The sequence below is a fragment of the Salmo trutta genome, chromosome 32, assembly GCF_901001165.1.
Source record: "Salmo trutta chromosome 32, fSalTru1.1, whole genome shotgun sequence".
In the NCBI taxonomy this organism is placed as follows: domain Eukaryota; kingdom Metazoa; phylum Chordata; class Actinopteri; order Salmoniformes; family Salmonidae; genus Salmo; species Salmo trutta.
In genome coordinates, this window is record NC_042988.1 from 27,343,302 (window position 1) to 27,363,217 (window position 19,916).

At 41.8% G+C, this 19,916-nt stretch overlaps 1 protein-coding gene and 1 long non-coding RNA gene across 2 annotated transcripts in view; both read left to right on the forward strand.

Moving 5' to 3' along the window:
* Positions 1-19,916, forward strand: part of LOC115171600 (uncharacterized) — a 332,786-nt gene that overhangs the window by 184,664 nt on the left and 128,206 nt on the right. The window lies entirely within an intron of this gene.
* On the forward strand, positions 16,058-18,280 carry LOC115171614 (uncharacterized). The gene is made up of 2 exons (XR_003871225.1): positions 16,058-16,186; positions 17,650-18,280. It is a non-coding gene; the product is annotated as an uncharacterized LOC115171614 (long non-coding RNA).

Here is a 19,916-nt window from a genome sequence, read left to right on the forward strand (position 1 = left end):
AAGCATACGTAAATATACTATATATTCTAATAATATACTTCAAATACGAAATGTACTTTTCTTGTACAGTACCAGTCAAAAGTTTGGGACACACCTACTCATTCAAGGGTGTTTCTTTATTTGTACTATTTTCTACTTTGTACAATAATAGTGAAGACATCAACAACTATGAAATAACACATATGGAATCATGTAGTAACCAAAAAAGCCCCCCTTCGCCTTGATGACAGCTTTGCACACTCTTGGAATTCTCTTAACCAGCTTCAGCTGGAATGCTTTTCCAACAGAACAGGAGTTCCCACATATGCTGAGCACTTGTTGGCTGCTTTTACTTCACTCTGCGGTCCAACTTATCCCAAACCATCTCAATTGGGTTGAGGTCGGGTGATTGTGGAGGCCAGGTCATCTGTGCAGCACTCCATCACTCTCCTTCTTGGTCAAATAGCCCTTACACAGCCTGGAGGTGTGTTGGGTCATTAGCCTGTTGAAAAACAAATGATAGTCTGACTAAGCGCAAACCTGGGGCGTGTTGCACAAAACTAGGATAAGGGATTAAGCCAGGATATCTTGGTGATCCTGGCTCAATTGATCCGTAATCCGGTTGCACTAAAGATGGATAGGGGGCAGGAGGATATGTTATGGTATAAATTACCATGGAGATTTATTCTGTGGAGCTAGCCTGCTCCAGACCAGGCTAAATTCCAGGATCTATTTAATCTCATCCCTAATGTCAGTCAGCAGTCACCACAAATGGAAACCAATAGTTATTTCACTGCTCACTATACATTGTTATCACATATAACTAGACCCACTGTCATTATTTAAACGTTTGTGATCATTAATTTCAATGATTTTGGATAAAAAATAATTTTTAGATTATGTTGCTATCATTAGATAATTTACAGTTTCCCATAGACTATAAGGCTATATATAAAATGATAGAATATTAGGGCCACAGAGGGGAAAAAAACACAAGTAATAATATTGTAACCGGTTGTTTTAAAGGAGGACAGTTGTTAAAATGACAGATGTGGGGCATTTCGTGAAATTGTACTTCAGTATGGTTTCATAAACAAAGACATGCTGATGTGCCAGAATATTAAGTATCACATTGTCATAAGTATCAAAACTGTAAAAACAATATGTAGCTTTTCTGCAGAAAGAACCAGCCTCATAAATTTATGACTTTATCCTTTTTCTTCAGTGTGGCCCTAGTACTCTGTCATATAAACAAATACACATTCCATATGAATATAAAAACACAATGTGTAACATTATGTTCCTTTATTGAATAAGGACAAAACAAAGCAGGTAAACCATGAGCTCCTTTCGAAACTGAAGTCACAGTGACTACAAGATGGAAAGCACAGAATCCAAGCATATTATACAAAATGATACATACACATTCAAAGGTCTGTATATAACACACCCTGCATGTCTGCACACTAAAATAAATGCAGGACAAATCCATACACATCAACTGAACAGACAAATGAATGGATGCAGTAGCCTCCCTGCAGCCTTGTATTACACACAGTATACCGCACAAACATCATAAGAGGCCAAATTCGTAAAAAAACGAACCCAAAAAAACCCCAATTCCTCTGCCACCGCAGGACATATTTAACCAAAATTGAAAGCACACATACTAACTAAAATAATTCAACACATATTGGTCCCTCAGCAGCCGACCACTGTCGTCATCAGGGAAGATTGCCGGATTGTCCCAGTCCATGGCTGGTGGCACTCTGGGGGCCCTCTCCTTCCTCAGGCAGGCCACATTGTGGAGGACAGCACAAGCCACAGTAATATCACATGCCCTAACAGGGCTGACCCTTAATTTGTGAAGGCAGTGAAAGCGTGCCTTCAGGAGGCCAAAGGTCATTTCAACTCTGGCCCTGGTCATGGCATGGGCATGGTTGTAGGCCTGCTGTGCTTCCTGGGGGTCTGTGAAAGGTGTCAGGAGAAAAGGCTGGCAGCCATACCCCCTGTCTCCCAGCAACACACCAGAGAATTCACCTGTCAACACAAAATCTCATCATTACTACCTCATAAACACAGTGATATTCTTGACACAGCCATGATGGTTATAAATAGGGGTTGTGTGGCTTACCTTGTGATAGGCACTGATAGATTTCAGAGGCCCGAAAGATTCTGGAGTCATGGACTGAGCCAGGCCATTTTGCCACAACATTGCTGATCACACAGTCAGCATTGCAGACCATCTGAAATCATAAGATGAGGAATATTACACCAATCAATGCACATCACTGGCAATGCAGAGTGTTCGTCAATGGACAATATCAAAAAGTTATGTTCACCTGAACATTAATGCTGTGAAAGGATTTCCTATTCACAAAATCGGCCTCATGGGCACCTGAGGGGGCTTTTATCCTTATGTGTGTGCAGTCCACTGCACCAATGACATTGGGGAAACCTGTCACACAAAGTAATGAGTATCCTACTATGTGTTAACAGTTGTCCTGTAATTTGTAGATCCTCTTACCTGCAATCCTATAGAACTCCTCTTTGATGTCACAGAGTCTTCTGTGGCCAGGGAAGGAGATGAAGACATCTGCTAATGCTTTGATAGCCAGACACACACTCCTTATTGTGCGGCAAATTGTGGCCTTGTTCAGCTGTTCTGCATCCCCCACTGAGTACAGGAAGGCTCCACTAGCAAAAAAGCGCAAGGCCACACAAACCATTTGCTCCACACTCAGTGCATGGCTCCGTGCAGTGCGGTGCTTAATCCTGGGACCCAGTAGTCTGCATAGATACCTGATGCCATCTGCAGAAAACCTGTATCTTTCATATAGATGGTCATCAGGGAAGGCCAGTGGGTCCAACCGGTCCCTGAAGACCCTTTCTCGCCTGAAGGCTCTCCTCAGCACAAGTGCTTCTTCATCCACCACATCTCGCACGAATGGGCATGCCATTGTCAGAGCAGAAAGGAACACACAATTTTGGGCCTTCATATAGGCTAGTGGCCACACCTGGTGCTGGGGGGGTGGGCAAAAGAGGGCGATGCCTTATAACGATGACTTGGTTGTACTGATTGCTGGGAAAATAAAAAAAACCTTAGAAAGATGCCACCGTCCTGTGTGCTCACAATAAGAGCTCATATGTCATGGCTCACTTGACTTTACGAGAATATACCTAATTTTTATTTTGAGCTGTGTCATCTTCTTGGAGCTGGGGGAGGAAAGAAAAATAATGATTAATACATTTGTGTTACAGTTAGCATACAGTGTACATTGAAGGCATATCTCACCTCCCTCTCAAGTTTTTTTATTTCAAGGTCCAGTTTCCTAATTGTCCTCTTTTTTATTTCGGACTCCAGTGCAAGATTTTCCATCTTTTTCTTCTTGTACTGAATGTCTATGTCTGCCAGTTCTATTTGGCGCCGGAGGTGGTTGCCATACAACTTTCTGATAGCTTGTGAGCTCTGTGAACACAATACAATTAGCGCAGCTGGAATTTGGCAGGATGTGGTGTCCTTTTATTAATACGCACTATGTTGCCAGGCTGGTTTTCCCACTGTATAGCATCTGGGTCCTGTAAAAGAAATTAGATTTTTTGATTTTGATGAGGACTCCTCACCATTGTAGAGTAAATAGTACTTTCACAGTCTTAACATGATACCTCATGCCTTCTGGAATCCAGAGAGATGGTCTCCTCCTCATCATCGTCTCCATCATGTGCTGTTGCTGCTGCACTGGGGCCTTCACCCTATCACATTTAATCGGATTCATATTGAAGCTAGTAGACAAGACATGCCAGGCCTACAGTATGCCTTTGATGGAGTACTCACTGGATCAGCATCGTCTGGTGCTTGTGCTGGTGGCTCTAACAGGAACACAGTGCTGCCAGACACTGCAAGGCAATAGGTAAACCAAAGTCAGACAGTCCAAATTGATTCAATATGAATGTGGTTGTATCCCATGTAGAGATGGAAGGACATACCTTGAATGAAGCGGGTGGCATCTTGGGAGGAACCTATGCTCGTCTCTTTCCCCCCAGGGATCCCCTCTAAGACGGGCCTGCCTTTATTTAGCTCCAAGGCCATGTCCTCTGCTGGGGTAAGGTCAGCCTTTGGTGACCCACCACCCGTGCCTTGTCTGTGGGTATTCTTTTTCACTGCTAAAACAGTACAGACAATGTGTGAGCAGGCACCTTCTGGGTACAATATATGCTTGTGCTTTGTTAAATATTAGTCAGGGACCATACCATTCTGCAGAATGTTCTTGTATTTGATTTTGACCTGCTGCCATGTCCGTTTTGGCCCGTTCATGTTTAATCTACACACACACACACACACACACACACACACACACACACACACACACACACACACACATTTAATGGAGTCACACTGCAAAAAATTACTTGGTATTTTTGTCTTGTTTTCAGTAAAAATATCAAAAAATCTATCATAGCTTTATACAGTGTGATGGAGTTACTTTACACAATTTCACTCATATCTGCAGTGCATTTCAATTAAAAATTTTACCGTTTCATAATTACAGTACAACTGCATTTTTGGAGATGTGAATTAAATATTTGAATTGTAATTGTGATGTTTCAGCGGAGCGGTGACTGTGTAATTGTGCACTACTTACGCATTCAGGCGGTCTGCAATACTTTGCCATGCTTTTTCTCTTTGCTTTATCACTGTGGCGGTGTTGCCTTTCTTCTTAATTATATCTTTTACCTCCTCGTATGCCTCCATGAGGATTTGTGCTTCCGACGGGGAAAAGTACGCGGCTCTAGTTGCCATGGTAAATCAGTTAATCTGTGATCTGTGGCGGGGTCTATTTGAGTGAGCCGTGAGCGTGCACCTATCCAGGATTGGTTTCACCTGGCTTAATGAATCCGTGTCTGCTCATCCTGGCTTGGTCTTTGTGCAACCAATTAAGCCTGGACGCACATGTTTTGGCTTCATTGAGCTCAGCTGAGTCATTTATCCCGGATGTCTTAATTCTACTTTTGTGCAACAGGCCCATGGTCTACATGGAGACATTGGAAGTTTCAGTGAGTTTTACTGAGAGGATTCTGTGGCTGTATGTGACATGCATATGCACACAAGCGCTAGCACACACGTACATTGTAATATTGTTGTATGGTGGTATTATACATGTTGTATTGTAGATATGTAGTGGTGTAATAATGTTATATGATGTACTGCTTTATTTTAGTTTTATATGTAATGTAAGTGCCTTAATGTGTTTGGATGCCAGGAAGAGTAATGGGGATCCCTAATAAATACAAATACATGGGTTTTGTAATGTCATGAGTCACTGTGTATGGGAGTGGCCACAGTGATAAACATCAATTCTAAAACATCTCCTTGGACATGAGGGTTGACAGGATTGTACTGTCTGCACACTGACTACACTCTGGACCCATATGGGAGATCATTTCACTGCTATGAATTTGAATGGTCATACTCTCATCTTCATTTTCTCCATTCCAGTTTTGGTTGCTATTCTGCTTTTGTGTCCTATGTTTCTGATTTCATATTGATTCCTACTTTGCTGATTTTAGCCAAATTGTTGAATGACAATCATGTTTGTTTTCTGACATGCCTGTCCATATAAATATACAGTGTAGCACCCTTTAAAGGTGATCAGTCCTGACATTAAAATGTAACAATCATGGTTATCACGTTGTCCAGACATATAGCTTTATTTATTATTATTGACTACCAAGTATTATATATAGTCATATCAAATACTGTCTCATTCCACTCACTGTAGCAGAATTTAGAAACATTTTATATCGCCGACTACTGATATATAGCAATGTCAAGTGCGAAATTTGAGGTTAGTTGATGGGCTACATGAAGGATTAATGAGACGTTTTTATGTTTCCTCCATAAAGACGTTGAAACCATTTTGTTCATAATCATTTGTTGGGAAACAATGTTGTACAGAACACAACAGATGCTTCCTTTTGATATTGAGATAAAAGGCATCGACGTCTGATGTTTCACACAGCTGCCCTCACTACAGTGTAAATTCCTCAGTCTAGACAGGAGAGGGGGTTTTGTACAGGGATGTATCACAGTGCAGTATAACGGCCACAGTGATACACTCCCTCTCTAACATTGATGCTGGGTTTAGAGTGTGTATTAGGGCAGAAACTAGGTGAAGAGCATAGTGTGTATTCCTCATACCTTTGGTTCACCATGCTTGATATATTCATAGGTAGTTATTTGTAATTCTGTTTTATCAACATATTTATTGTTTGTTATTTAAGGAGAAACATTTGTTGATTAGAATTGGCAATACAGTTGGTATGAAGTGAGAAAGAAGTTTAGGCCTAAACATGATCTAGAATTCTATTATGATGATTATGATTTTTTAAAGGTGATTGTTAATGAAAAGTCCAGACATATAGCTTTATTTACAGGAGGTCTTGACATTTTAAAACAAAATGCATGCCCTGTTAAGTAGAACCAATGAACATGTAGAGACGTATTAAGTACACTTAAGGCCCAGTCTATCCTGTCTCAGGTGCCAGACACTAGACAGAGCACTCCATCTACAGTGGATTGTTACTTTTCAAACATTTATTATGCTGTAAAGTCATGCAAATGTACAGAAAGGATGACAATGCTAATGTTTTCAGCTACAGTTGTGAGAGAGAATAAAGGAGACGGCATCGGTCAAAATCGTGATTTATGACCCTATGCGTCTGATTTATGACCCTATGTCCGGCTGGTTCGTACATGCCCAAATAAGGGCATCCGGTCTGGACATCCTGGCGGGAAGGTGTCACGTGGTTAGGGTCATATAGTTTTATCCTGTTCTGTCACGTGTTAGAGTGTGTGTTATATCTATATTGCATCTCTTTGAAGTTGTCATGATGATTGATGTGTAGGGCCCTCATTGAACTGGGGGGGTTGTGTTTGAACATTTCAAAGAGGATGACCCCACACCCCCCTATTTTATTGCTCTTAGGGTTGTTGTCTATGAATTAGGAATGTCCGGGGGGTTATGTGTTGGAGGCAGACGTCTTATAAATACGCCCCAGACACATATGCGGCCCCAGAACACTAAACAAGATTTTTAAAATAAACATGGATTTTGGTAAAGCAGTGATGACCGTAACAACGGAAGCAGGACCTCGGTTGAAACATAGAGAAAAGACCCAGTATAAAGCAACAATATACGACGCGCCAAAAAAGCGGTTTATATGTGTGTGTAGAACCCAAATACCGCCCGCAACTGCACTGAAAGATCAAGTGCTGATGTCTAATGGACAGCACTGGGGGTATCAGTTTGATTACCCGGCCCGTAGAGTGAAACTCTATACTGTAGCCGAAGGTGTTGAATATACAGACCAGACTTTAGGAGTGGACTATGGGGCTGAAGACTGGGCGGTTTTTCACAAGGTTTTGTGTCCCGAACTGAGAGTTATCACCAAGGGGTATAGCTTGTTCACGGGCTACGAGACCCGTTGGGAAGGTACCCCAGACTCCTCAGGAAGAGTATTTCACAGGGTGAAAATACAGAGAAAGAATGGACTTCCATGTGGCTGCGTGGAGTTCTATATCAGCACCGAGGAAACCCGCAACCAAAACATTTGTGATGGTGGCCTGACTGGGGATTTCAGGTTGCGCATGCTTATTCCTTTTAAAAGTTGGGAGCTAATGGAATTGAGCATGTTAGAGTTGTTGGACGTTCTTTTTGTACAGAGCCAACAGTGGCAGAGCATTGTTCAGCTAAGGAAGTGCATAATATATACGAATCCTGAGGATTATGATTCAAAGCAATCCCAAGAAGGCTCATCCTCAGAAGGGTCAGCCCCTGAAGAAAACTAAGTACGCGGCTGCGTTAACCACGCCCTGACCCCACCCAAAGGCCTGGTTCTACAATAAAAGGAGGTCCCTTAAAGCCTCCACTTCTTCATTTCAGCATATACCATGGATATTCCTACAACATACCTGGACTCTGATACGTCATGGGGGCCAGACCCTAAGGACTGTATGCCTCGCAGCCAACCATTCTACTCCCCCCAGCCAAGACCCTCGACACCCCCTACATGTCCACAGCCTGAGGATGTGTTTGATGGGGTGGTCAGTACTATTTTTGTGGACACCATCAAGGCCTCTGTAGCCACACTTTTAAACGTGGTGATTGGAGAGTATATACGTGAAAAATGCATCGGTTGTGAGATCAATCACCCCAGCCAGCGCCGGCATCCGTGTTTATACGAGCCCCCAAAATACTACTTCTTCAACCATTTTGAGGAGCTGGTGAAAAGACTGTGGTCCTGCAGGTTTATACCTGCGCTGGTCAGAGCCCTGGAGTCTATAGGTCTTGTGCCTTCTATTCCCAGAGTTTACGGGGTAACCGAGGCTTTCCTACATGAACTGAAGGAGGTGATCTACATCCACGAGAAACTCAAAGAAATCCAACAAACCCTGGTGGACGACAACAAATACCGGGAAGCTGTGGTGGAGGACGTGATGACTTTCTGGCTCAACAAAACCCCAGAGACCGAGTGACAATACCTATTTATTATTTAGATGTAAAGCAACGGGGAACTATATACATACGATGTTAGAGAAAATAAATATGTTTTTTCTTTTGAGAGAACTTACAAATGTGATGCATCAAATTATTGAAAATAAAGTGAACCATGTATCATTCTACACAACCCATAATACCTGGGCTAATGTAGAGCGTGTGCTAAAAATGGAGCAAATCATGAATCATGTACGACATACGGGCGAGAGTATGCAATGGACACAACTGGTCTCACGTCTTGTGGATGATTCTGAAGAACTAGAAACAAACTTGTCTAAGATTTTACTTTATTTGTTTGAAACACCGTTTAATTGTAACATGTATCACATTTGATGTTTATATACTTATATATCTGATGTGTGTGTTTTAAAAATTCAGCGACAAAAGCCTGTAAATCTAAACCAAATATACAGGGTGTTGCATGCTGGGATCATTGAGAAAACGGGGACAAGTATACTGCAACGAATCCTAAATTGTCTGTATATGTAATACATGATGTTTGCAAAAATTAAAAAATTTAAAAAATAAAAAATGAAACTGAAATGTTGTCGTTATTTGAAAGTGGCTCATTAACGTTATTGTACCTCAGAGAGGCAGGAAGGATGGCGGAGCAGATGTTGAAAAAGGTGTATTACACCCCCTCTAACCCTGGGTCTTATGGGGGTAAGGAGCGTTTACAGAGAGCTTTGGCCGAGGGAACAGGTAGCCGGTTAGGCGTTGCTCAAGTGGATGATTGGTTAGCCGCGCAGGATGCTTATACTCTGCATAAACCTGTACGAAAACAATTTCCAAGAAATAGAGTTTTTGCGACTCATGCCCTGTCCCAGTTTCAGGCGGATCTATGTGACATGCAGGCCATGCAGATAAAAATGATGGAAATCGATACATGCTAACGGTTATAGATATTTTCTCTAAAATGGCATTTGTAAGGGTCTTAAGAAATAAGAGTGGGGCAGAGGTGACCAGGGCCTTTGAATCTATCTTGAAGGAAGGAGGAGTCCCCAAGAAAGTGCAGACTGATGGCGGAAAATAATTTTTTAATAATACTTTTCAGAAACTCATGAAGAAGCATAATATAGTACATTTTGCTACAGGCTCGGATTTGAAAGCTTCAGTTGTCGAACGCTTTAACCGCACTCTGAAGGAGCGGATGTGGAGATATTTTACAGCTCACAACACGCATAGATATATCGATATAGTTCAAGATTTAGTAAAGAGTTACAACTACAGCTACCATAAGAGTATAAGGATGAAGCCCGCAGAGGTCTCTTCTGAAAACTCTTTTCAAGTCTTTAAAAATCTGTATGGTTTGTTCCCCCTTCGCCGTAAGAAAAAAATTGATTTTAAATTCATAGTGGGGGACATGGTACGTATATCAAAGTTGAGGGGTGTTTTCGACAAGAAATATGAGCAAGGTTATAGTGACGAAGTGTTCACCGTTACCGAATGTCTACCTCGCATACCCCCTGTCTACAAATTAAAAGATTATGACGGGGAGCTTATAGAGGGATCGTTTTACGAGAAGGAGCTACAGAAGGTACAGGTGGTTAAAGACAAAGTCTTTCACGTGGAGGAAATTCTAGATCATAAGAGAGAAAGGGGCAAAAAATGGGTCTTGGTCCGTTGGAAAAACTGGCCCCAAAAGTTTAACAGTTGGGTTTTAGAGCAAGATGTGGTGGAGGCAACGGGGGTTAACTTAAACCCTCAGGCATGATAAATACATCGTCATTCGCGTGTACACAGGAGTGCATCATGGAACACAGCGGCTTCTACCTGACCCTCCCCAGTAATGCGTCTGCACACATATATAGTAAGAACCAAAGTTCTAATTATACAACCAACTTTCCAAAGCCTATAGAGTTATCCGAGGCCTGGGAAGTAGGTCTCAGCGAGATTACATACCCCCACAGCTGGTATAGTATCAAAGAGAAGGACCGGGATTTTTATTGCAAAAGGATATCGGAGCCTGCGAAACTTATAAAGATTAAAAAAGGGTTCTATAGAACCGTCGACAGGATCGTCTCAGAGTTGAATGAACTCCTAACCCAGAACAATACGGAAATACTCTTGAGCTACAACCCTATTCATAAACGTGTACAAATCTCAGGGACTGCGGATAGGGGTATAAAGACCACCGGTAATTTAGCCTACATGTTGGGGCTGGTTCCCAATAAATGGACGTATGTGAAAGATAAAATAACCCCATTCCCTGCGGATATACATGCAGGGTTTTACAACATATTTGTGTATACCGACATCATATCATATCAGAGGGTAGGAGACAGTTGTGTGCCCCTCCTGAGAACAGTTCATATAGAGGGAAAGGATGGAGGGATAGTCACTGTCATCTACGACAAGCCACACTACGTACCTGTAAGCAAGAAATATATTGAGAACATTCTGGTTGAGCTTAAAACGGATCAGAACGAAAACATCGAATTTACTTATGGTAAAACGATTGTAAAACTCCACTTTAGGCCCTCCAAAGCCTCTCTACATATATAATATCTTATTAGTATTATATATTATTATTTTATATAGTTTTTTTTATAAACATAATACAAAATAAATTAAAAATGGTTATGGAACAAAACCACCATCTCGACCCTAACCGCTACGTCTCATACTATGTTGATCAAGTGGGTAATGGGTTACCCGGCTATCATGGATCCCCGACCATGTACGGTTCGGGGATAGGCGGTATATTTCGTAACCTCTTTAGGAGGGTTTTACCGTTTATGAAGAGAGGCCTCAGCATAGCCAAACCGCATTTAAAATCAGCGGCTAAAAATATAGTAAGTGAGGTTGTAGCCAATGCTATGACCCGAAGGGCGTCACCAGATGCCGAGCATCAAGAAGGCTCGGGGCTTATGATGTTGTCTCGAAGACCAAAAAAGAGACCTCCAGGTATAAGGCTCAAGTCTGCCCCTAAAAAGCAGAGGTTAACCGTTAAAAGAAACTCAGTAAGTTAAAGACGTGGTAAAGTGAGGAGGTCTGGACCTAAAACGACAAAAAGAATACTCGGAAGTATTTTCTAAAAGAACCAAGAAACATGGCTCTTTTACACCGCATGTCCTCTGAAGCTATAAAGACAGAGCTCGATCTTTTCACGGTCCCCTTAACCCAACATTCAATAGACAGGTCCTGTTATGTGGAGATAGCGCCACTCTCGGCCATTACCGACAACGGTCCTATAGAATTTTTCATACCAGGCCACGGTGACAACTATCTGGACCTCAACAACACCTTGGTGCATTTACGTCTAAAAGTGACCAAAAGAGATGGTACTAATATTGCAAACGATGCCAAAGTGAGTCTCATTAATTACCCCTTGGCCACCATCTTCTCCCAAGTGGATGTGACTTTGGGTGAACGTCTAATCAGTCAAAGCAGTGCCACATACCCCTATAGGGCCATCATGGAGTGTTTACTCAACTACTCCGAAGACACTCTCAAGACACAATTCAGCGCCGGGCTGTTTAGCAAGGATACTGCAGGAGTCTCTATGGAATCGATAGACCCTTCCACCGGTGCAAACAAAGGACTGGAGGCACGCGCTCGCTACTGTGTCGAATCTCGAGAGTTTCATCTGCTAGGGCCTATACACTCTGACATTTTCTTTCAAGAACGTTTACTCTTAAATTCGGTTGATTTAAGACTCAAATTAACCAGGGCCAAGGATGAGTTTTGTCTGATGTCTGCCCAAGACGGTGACTTTAGTTTAAAAGTGTTGGGGGCAACGCATTTTATTCAAAAAGTGTCTGTATCTCCAGCAGTTCGTCTGGGTCACACACAGGCTTTGATGAAAGGAAATGCCCTTTACCCTCTCCAAAGAATTACCATGAAAACCTTTAGCATACCTGTGGGCAGTAGAATCTGCAGTCAGGAAAACCTTTTTCTAGGCCCTTTACCCCGCTATGTGGTTATAGGTTTGGTTGATCACGCCTCTAATACGGGCAGCTTACATAAAAACCCATTTAATTTTCAACACTTCAATGCAGAGTATGTAGCTCTCTGTCAGGACGGACGTCAGGTCCCTGCTAAGGCTTTCCAACCACAATTTAATAACAACATATCTGTGCGAGAATTTTACAATCTATTCCTGGCTACCGGGAGGCATCTAAAAGATCTCTCTTTACCTATTGACAGAAATGATTTTGCAGAGGGTTACACATTGTATGCTTTCAATTTATCCCCCGATGATGACACCTCAGGAAATCTGTCTGTGGTGTCCCAAGGCAACCTCAGGCTGGAAATGCGTTTCCGTACACCTTTAGCCTGTACAGTTAGCATGATTGTTTATGCGTGCTCTGATTCAATCTTGGAAGTGAATGCCCGAAGACAGGTCTTAGTGGATTATTATTAAGGACTGTTGAGCAAAGACATGAATACCCAAGAGTTGGAAGGGCTCATGACCCGCTTGATTGGAAAACAATTTTATGGAGTGTGGGCTTGTGATGAATTACCTATTGAGAAATGGCCTGAGCGGCCGGCCATGTTTATTGTCAATACCCATCCTAAACACATGCCAGGTGAACACTGGCTAGCTGTGACACTAGAAGATGAAGGAGGAAGAAAAATCTCAACTTTTTTTTATTCCTACGGCTTTCCCCCTGGTTTTTCACATTTTCCCAAATCTATTAAAGATTTTTTGACCAAAAACGGATCAAAGATCTACTACAGCATCAAACAAGTGCAAGATAACCTTTCCACTAAATGTGGTCAACACTGTGTATTCTACCTGTGCCAAAGAGCCCGTAGAGTTTCTTTTGAAGATGTTATGTCTCTTTATAATGATGATTTAAGAAGTAATGATAGCGTGGTAGATTGTTTTGTTAGAAAATATCAAAAGTGTTCAAATATGTGTCCTTTAAGACCGTGTAATCAAGGTGTATGCTCACGTCAAATGTTTCAAGAATGCCACAAATGTTAAATTGCTTATTTTTTCGAATAAACTTTATTGAATTTAATCATAGTCGTTCAAAAGTCATTCAAAAGTCATTCAAAATTCATTCAAAATTCCTTCAAAAGTCTAACCCCCCCGAGAGATCGGGATTAGGAAAAGGTCCGGAGGCGTTCATGGGGCTAAATGAGTCATCATCATCCCCTTCATAGGGGGGAGGATTTGTTGGGACATCTTTAGGGGTGCTGTAGCTCGGTGAAGGGTTTTGTTTTAAAGCTTGAATCTGTTGGCGAAGCTTATGGTTAGGTACCCCCGAGAGGGGAATGTTGAGTATTGCCAGGGCCTTAAGAAACTGAGGCCACCCTGGTGGTCTTCGGTCATCAGCAACCTTGTGGGCTGCCGTGGTACTTTTAAGCAAGTCAAACATATGTGAACCCTTGACAACAGCGCCCTGAAGGATAAACTCTCCTTTGTCATTCCAAGTAGCGGTCCCCTTTGAGTCTTTTAGCTTGTTCATAATGTATCTAGCATTTTTCCTGTTACGTGCCGGAACATGTGTCAACATGTCATGCATAACATTATCTTCAACAGGCATATGATCTTCAGCCGGTAAGATCGCAGGTACAGGCATTACCGGGGGATGGCTCTCTCTAAGCGCGTCATCTTTTAAAGGTTCAGGTAGGGAAAGCGTTAAATGGTTGGTATCTCTCTCACCTTGTTTTACCAAGGTCAAATACCTTTGCAAGAGGTTTGTGTATTTTTTAACCTTATCATAGGGGTTCAATTCTTTTCGGTTCAAAACATCCTTCATGGCCGTATCCAAATCATTTTCCGCTGTTTGTCTGATATTTTCAGGACCCTGCATTTGTTTTTTAAGTCTATCCAACTCTTGTTGAGGCACCAAGTACATTTTATTTGCCATCACACTCTGTGTTCAACCCCCACGCCTGGCAGCAATAAGGCTGGTGATGAAGGGTACTGCTATAGTTAGCAATGGCAGAAGAAAACCCCCAGACTGTTGTAGGCTATGTCTTTTCTTTCGAAGACTGGCTCTTTTATTGGCAAAGAGTTTGATCGCGGTTTTTTGTCTCTTTAATTTTTTTAATTGGGTCAGGGTGAGTGGAATGCGCCCTTTGAGAAGATTCAAAGCAATCTCACATAGGGATAATATGAGATCTGAAGAACAGTGATCCAAGATGGCCTTCCGTTCTTTAGCTGTAGCCCCAACTAGGCTTCTCAAGAGGGGCAGGTTTCTTTTTAAACGCAGAGACATAGCGGTTACTTTTTAGGAATGTACACCGCCGGCCACTCCCACGGGAACAGGCCTGTTCGGAGCCTCAGGTGTTCTGGAGTATTTGCTTTTAAATCCACGATTAAATAAGAAAATGGCTCTTTGGTAGCGTCCTCATAGCTATCCATAAAGTAGGATTTCCTTCCCGGGTACATCTGCTGAGCTAGAGTGTTAATTTGTAGTTTGTCTCTAGGGTTTTTAAACAAAACCATGTAATTGATGGTACGGCTGATGGTACGGCTGTTTTTACCTCGGTGAAACACATTTTGCACCAAATAAAGCACAGACAGGTTTCTATGATGAGTATATTGGGTAAATGCTTGTGCAATTTCAGGATGTTCGCTACCTGCAAATAGCATATCGTCCAAAACCAGCAGATTGTTTTTATGTGGAGGTAAAAGTTCATCATCAGACAGGGATTCAGGTATTCCTTCAACAAACTTGATTTTTATTTTCTTCAACAATTCATCATACATAGGTTGATAACATGAATAACACCACACAATATTGTCAGGCTTCTGAGATAACACATGTTCAGAATTCTCTAAAATACTTTTTACAAAACAAGTTTTACCACTGTTGGAGGGGCCTGCGATTAAGGCCGAAAATGGTAGTTGCAACCGGGGGTCAAAACCTTCTACAGCAGCCATTATATCTTAAGCTTTAAGACACACTGGGGCATGTAGCATAAGTCAGTAGCCAAAGGGCAGTGTGGTCCCGTTAGGTAAAAGCATTCTCTTGTCATAGACTACCCTGAATCTTTTAGTAAGTGGGGCATTCCTGAGATGGAAGCCCTTTCTGTTTTCAGGAGGGGCACACAACTGTCTCCTACCCTCTGATATGATATGATGTCGGTATACACAAATATGTTGTAAAACCCTGCATGTATATCCGCAGGGAATGGGGTTATTTTATTTTTCACATACGTCCATTTATTGGGAACCAGCCCCAACATGTAGGCTAAATTACCGGTGGTCTTTATACCCCTATCCGCAGTCCCTGAGATTTGTACACGTTTATGAATAGGGTTGTAGCTCAATAGTATTTCCGTATTGTTCTGGGTTAGGAGTTCATTCAACTCTGAGACGATCCTGTCGACGGTTCTATAGAACCCTTTTTTAATCTTTATAAGTTTTGCAGGTTCCGATATCCTTTTGCAATAAAAATCCCGGTCCTTCTCTTTGATATTATACCAGCTGTGGGGGTATGTAATCTCGCTGAGACCTACTTCCCAGGCCTCGGATAACTCTATAGGCTTTGGAAAGTTGGTTGTATAATTAGAACTTTGGTTCTTACTATATATGTGTGCAGATGCATTACTGGGGAGGGTCAGGTAGAAGCCGCTATGTTCCATGATGCACTCCCGTGTACACTCGAATGACGATGTATTTATCATGCCTGAGGGTTTAAGTTAACCCCCGTTGCCTCCACCACATCTTGCTCTAAAACCCAACTGTTAACTCTTGAGACTCTCATCCCGTTAGCGGGATCATTTTCCAGCGAAAAACTCCTAGCGACATTAGCATAACGAAATTCAATATATATATTTTTTTCAAATATAGGACTGTCTCATATCGTTTTATAGATACACCTCTCTTGAATCGACCCTCATTGTCCGATTTCAAAAAGGTTTTACAGGAAAAGCACAATATTAGATTATGTTAGAGGAGTACATGGTAAAAGTAGCATCATATGAATTTTCCGACCAAGCACATGCATCACATATAACCAAAAAACAGCTAAATGCAGCACTAACCTTTTACAAACTTCATCAGATGACACACCTAGGACATCATGTTACACACAGCATGCAATCTTTTGTTCAATAAAGGTCATATTTCTATATAAAAACAGCATTTTACATCGGCACCTGACGTTGACTAACTATTTTCCCATAAAATGGGTCCCGGGAAACAGTGCTACAATTTTATAAATTACTATTCGAAAACGATTTTTTTTTATATATTGTCAATCTAAGATTTATAGATGAATATCTCTTGAAAACACCCGTCATAACAGATTTTAAATTAACTTTACAGGGTAATCACACTTTGAGATAAAAGGGGATGCGATACTCAGAAAATGAGCTAGAAAGCCTAGCTCGTCGCCATCTTGGAACAATCGCACATCACATCTGATCTTGTATAATATTGCCAATAATCCCTCACCTTTAGTTGTCTTCATCAGAAAGCACTTCCAGAAATCCCAGGTCCACGACAAATGTATTTTCGGTCGAAAAAGTCCATCCTTTATGTTCCATTAGCTTGCTGTTGTTAGCGCGTTAGAAGGCTGTATCCAAATGTTGATACGGGCGCGGGACTTGGCTAACGAAAAATGACTTTTTTCCCTCCTGTAGGTTCGTTCAAACATGTCAAACGTTGTATAACATTAATCTTCAGGGCCTGTTTCAACAAGAGAGCCAATCAGATTCGAGTGGGACGATTTCATTGTGTTTCAAAACGTTTCCAAAGGTGGGGGCAGACACGGCCGCCGGCGTCACAATGCTGATGGCCCTCCTACTGTGACCAATTGCCACATCGTCTCCTACACTGAGTTTCGACAGCAGAAGCCTCAAAACACTTTGTAAAGACTGGGGACATCTAGTGGAAGCACTGGAAAGTGCTCAATTATCATTTTTTCACATTGTGAATTACAGGGAAGGCTGTGAAGTAGAGTCCACAATTCAGAATCCCACTTCCTGGTTCAATCGGTCTCGGGGTTTTGACTGCCATACGAGTTCTGTTATACTCACAGACACCATTCAAACAGTTTTAGAAACTTTAGGGTGTTTTCTATCCATATAAAATAAGTATATGCATGTCCTGGCTTCTGAGTTTGATTAGTAGGCCGTTGAAAATGGGAACTAATTTTTTCCAAAATGCGCTGTGGCGCCCCCAGTGGTAGGATATACGCAAGAGGTTAAACTTTTGGGGCCAGTTTTTCCAACGGACCAAGACCCATTTTTTGCCCCTTTCTCTCTTATGATCTAGAATTTCCTCCACGTGAAAGACTTTGTCTTTAACCACCTGTACCTTCTGTAGCTCCTTCTCGTAAAACGATCCCTCTATAAGCTCCCCGTCATAATCTTTTAATTTGTAGACAGGGGGTATGCGAGGTAGACATTCGGTAACGGTGAACACTTCGTCACTATAACCTTGCTCATATTTCTTGTCGAAAACACCCCTCAACTTTGATATACGTACCATGTCCCCCACTATGAATTTAAAATCAATTTTTTTCTTACGGCGAAGGGGGAACAAACCATACAGATTTTTAAAGACTTGAAAAGAGTTTTCAGAAGAGACCTCTGCGGGCTTCATCCTTATACTCTTATGGTAGCTGTAGTTGTAACTCTTTACTAAATCTTGAACTATATCGATATATCTATGCGTGTTGTGAGCTGTAAAATATCTCCACATCCGCTCCTTCAGAGTGCGGTTAAAGCGTTCGACAACTGAAGCTTTCAAATCCGAGCCTGTAGCAAAATGTACTATATTATGCTTCTTCATGAGTTTCTGAAAAGTATTATTAAAAAATTATTTTCCGCCATCAGTCTGCACTTTCTTGGGGACTCCTCCTTCCTTCAAGATAGATTCAAAGGCCCTGGTCACCTCTGCCCCACTCTTATTTCTTAAGACCCTTACAAATGCCATTTTAGAGAAAATATCTATAACCGTTAGCATGTATCGATTTCCATCATTTTTATCTGCATGGGCCTGCATGTCACATAGATCCGCCTGAAACTGGGACAGGGCATGAGTCGCAAAAACACTATTTCTTGGAAATTGTTTTCGTACAGGTTTATGCAGAGTATAAGCATCCTGCGCGGCTAACCAATCATCCACTTGAGCAACGCCTAACCGGCTACCTGTTCCCTCGGCCAAAGCTCTCTGTAAACGCTCCTTACCCCCATAAGACCCAGGGTTAGATGGGGTGTAATACACCTTTTTCAGCATCTGCTCCGCCATCCTTCCTGCCTCTCTGAGGTACAATAACGTTAATGAGCCACTTTCAAATAACGACAACATTTCAGTTTCATTTTTTTTTTTTTTTGTATTTTTATTTTTGCAAACATCATGTATTACATATACAGACAATTTAGGATTCGTTGCAGGATACTTGTCCCCGTTTTCTCAATGATCCCAGCATGCAACACCCTGTATATTTGGTTTAGATTTACAGGCTTTTGTCGCTGAATTTTTAAAACACACACATCAGATATATAAGTATATAAACATCAAATGTGATACATGTTACAATTAAACGGTGTTTCAAACAAATAAAGTAAAATCTTAGACAAGTTTGTTTCTAGTTCTTCAGAATCATCCACAAGACGTGAGACCAGTTGTGTCCATTGCATACTCTCGCCCGTATGTCGTACATGATTCATGATTTGCTCCATTTTTAGCACACGCTCTACATTAGCCCAGGTATTATGGGTTGTGTAGAATGATACATGGTTCACTTTATTTTCAATAATTTGATGCATCACATTTGTAAGTTCTCTCAAAAGAAAAAACATATTTATTTTCTCTAACATCGTATGTATATAGTTCCCCATTGCTTTACATCTAAATAACAAATAGGTATTGTCATTCGGTCTCTGGGGTTTTGTTGAGCCAGAAAGTCATCACGTCCTCCACCGCAGCTTCCCGGTATTTGTTGTCGTCCACCAGGGTTTGTCGGATTTCTTTGAGTTTCTCGTGGATGTAGATCGCCTCCTTCAGGACCACAGTCTTTTCACCAGCTCCTCAAAATGGTTGAAGAAGTAGTATTTTGGGGGCTTTTTCACGTATATACTCTCCAATCACCACGTTTAAAAGTGTGGCTACAGAGGCCTTGATGGTGTCCACAAAAATAGTACTGACCACCCCATCAAACACATCCTCAGGCTGTGGACATGTAGGGGGTGTCGAGGGTCTTGGCTGGGGGGAGTAGAATGGTTGGCTGCGAGGCATACAGTCCTTAGGGTCTGGCCCCCATGACGTATCAGAGTCCAGGTATGTTGTAGGAATATCCATGGTATATGCTGAAATGAAGAAGTGGAGGCTTTAAGGGACCTCCTTTTATTGTAGAACCAGGCCTTTGGGTGGGGTCAGGGCATGGTTAACGCAGCAGCGTACTTAGTTTTCTTCAGGGGCTGACCCTTCTGAGGATGAGCCTTCTTGGGATTGCTTTGAATCAT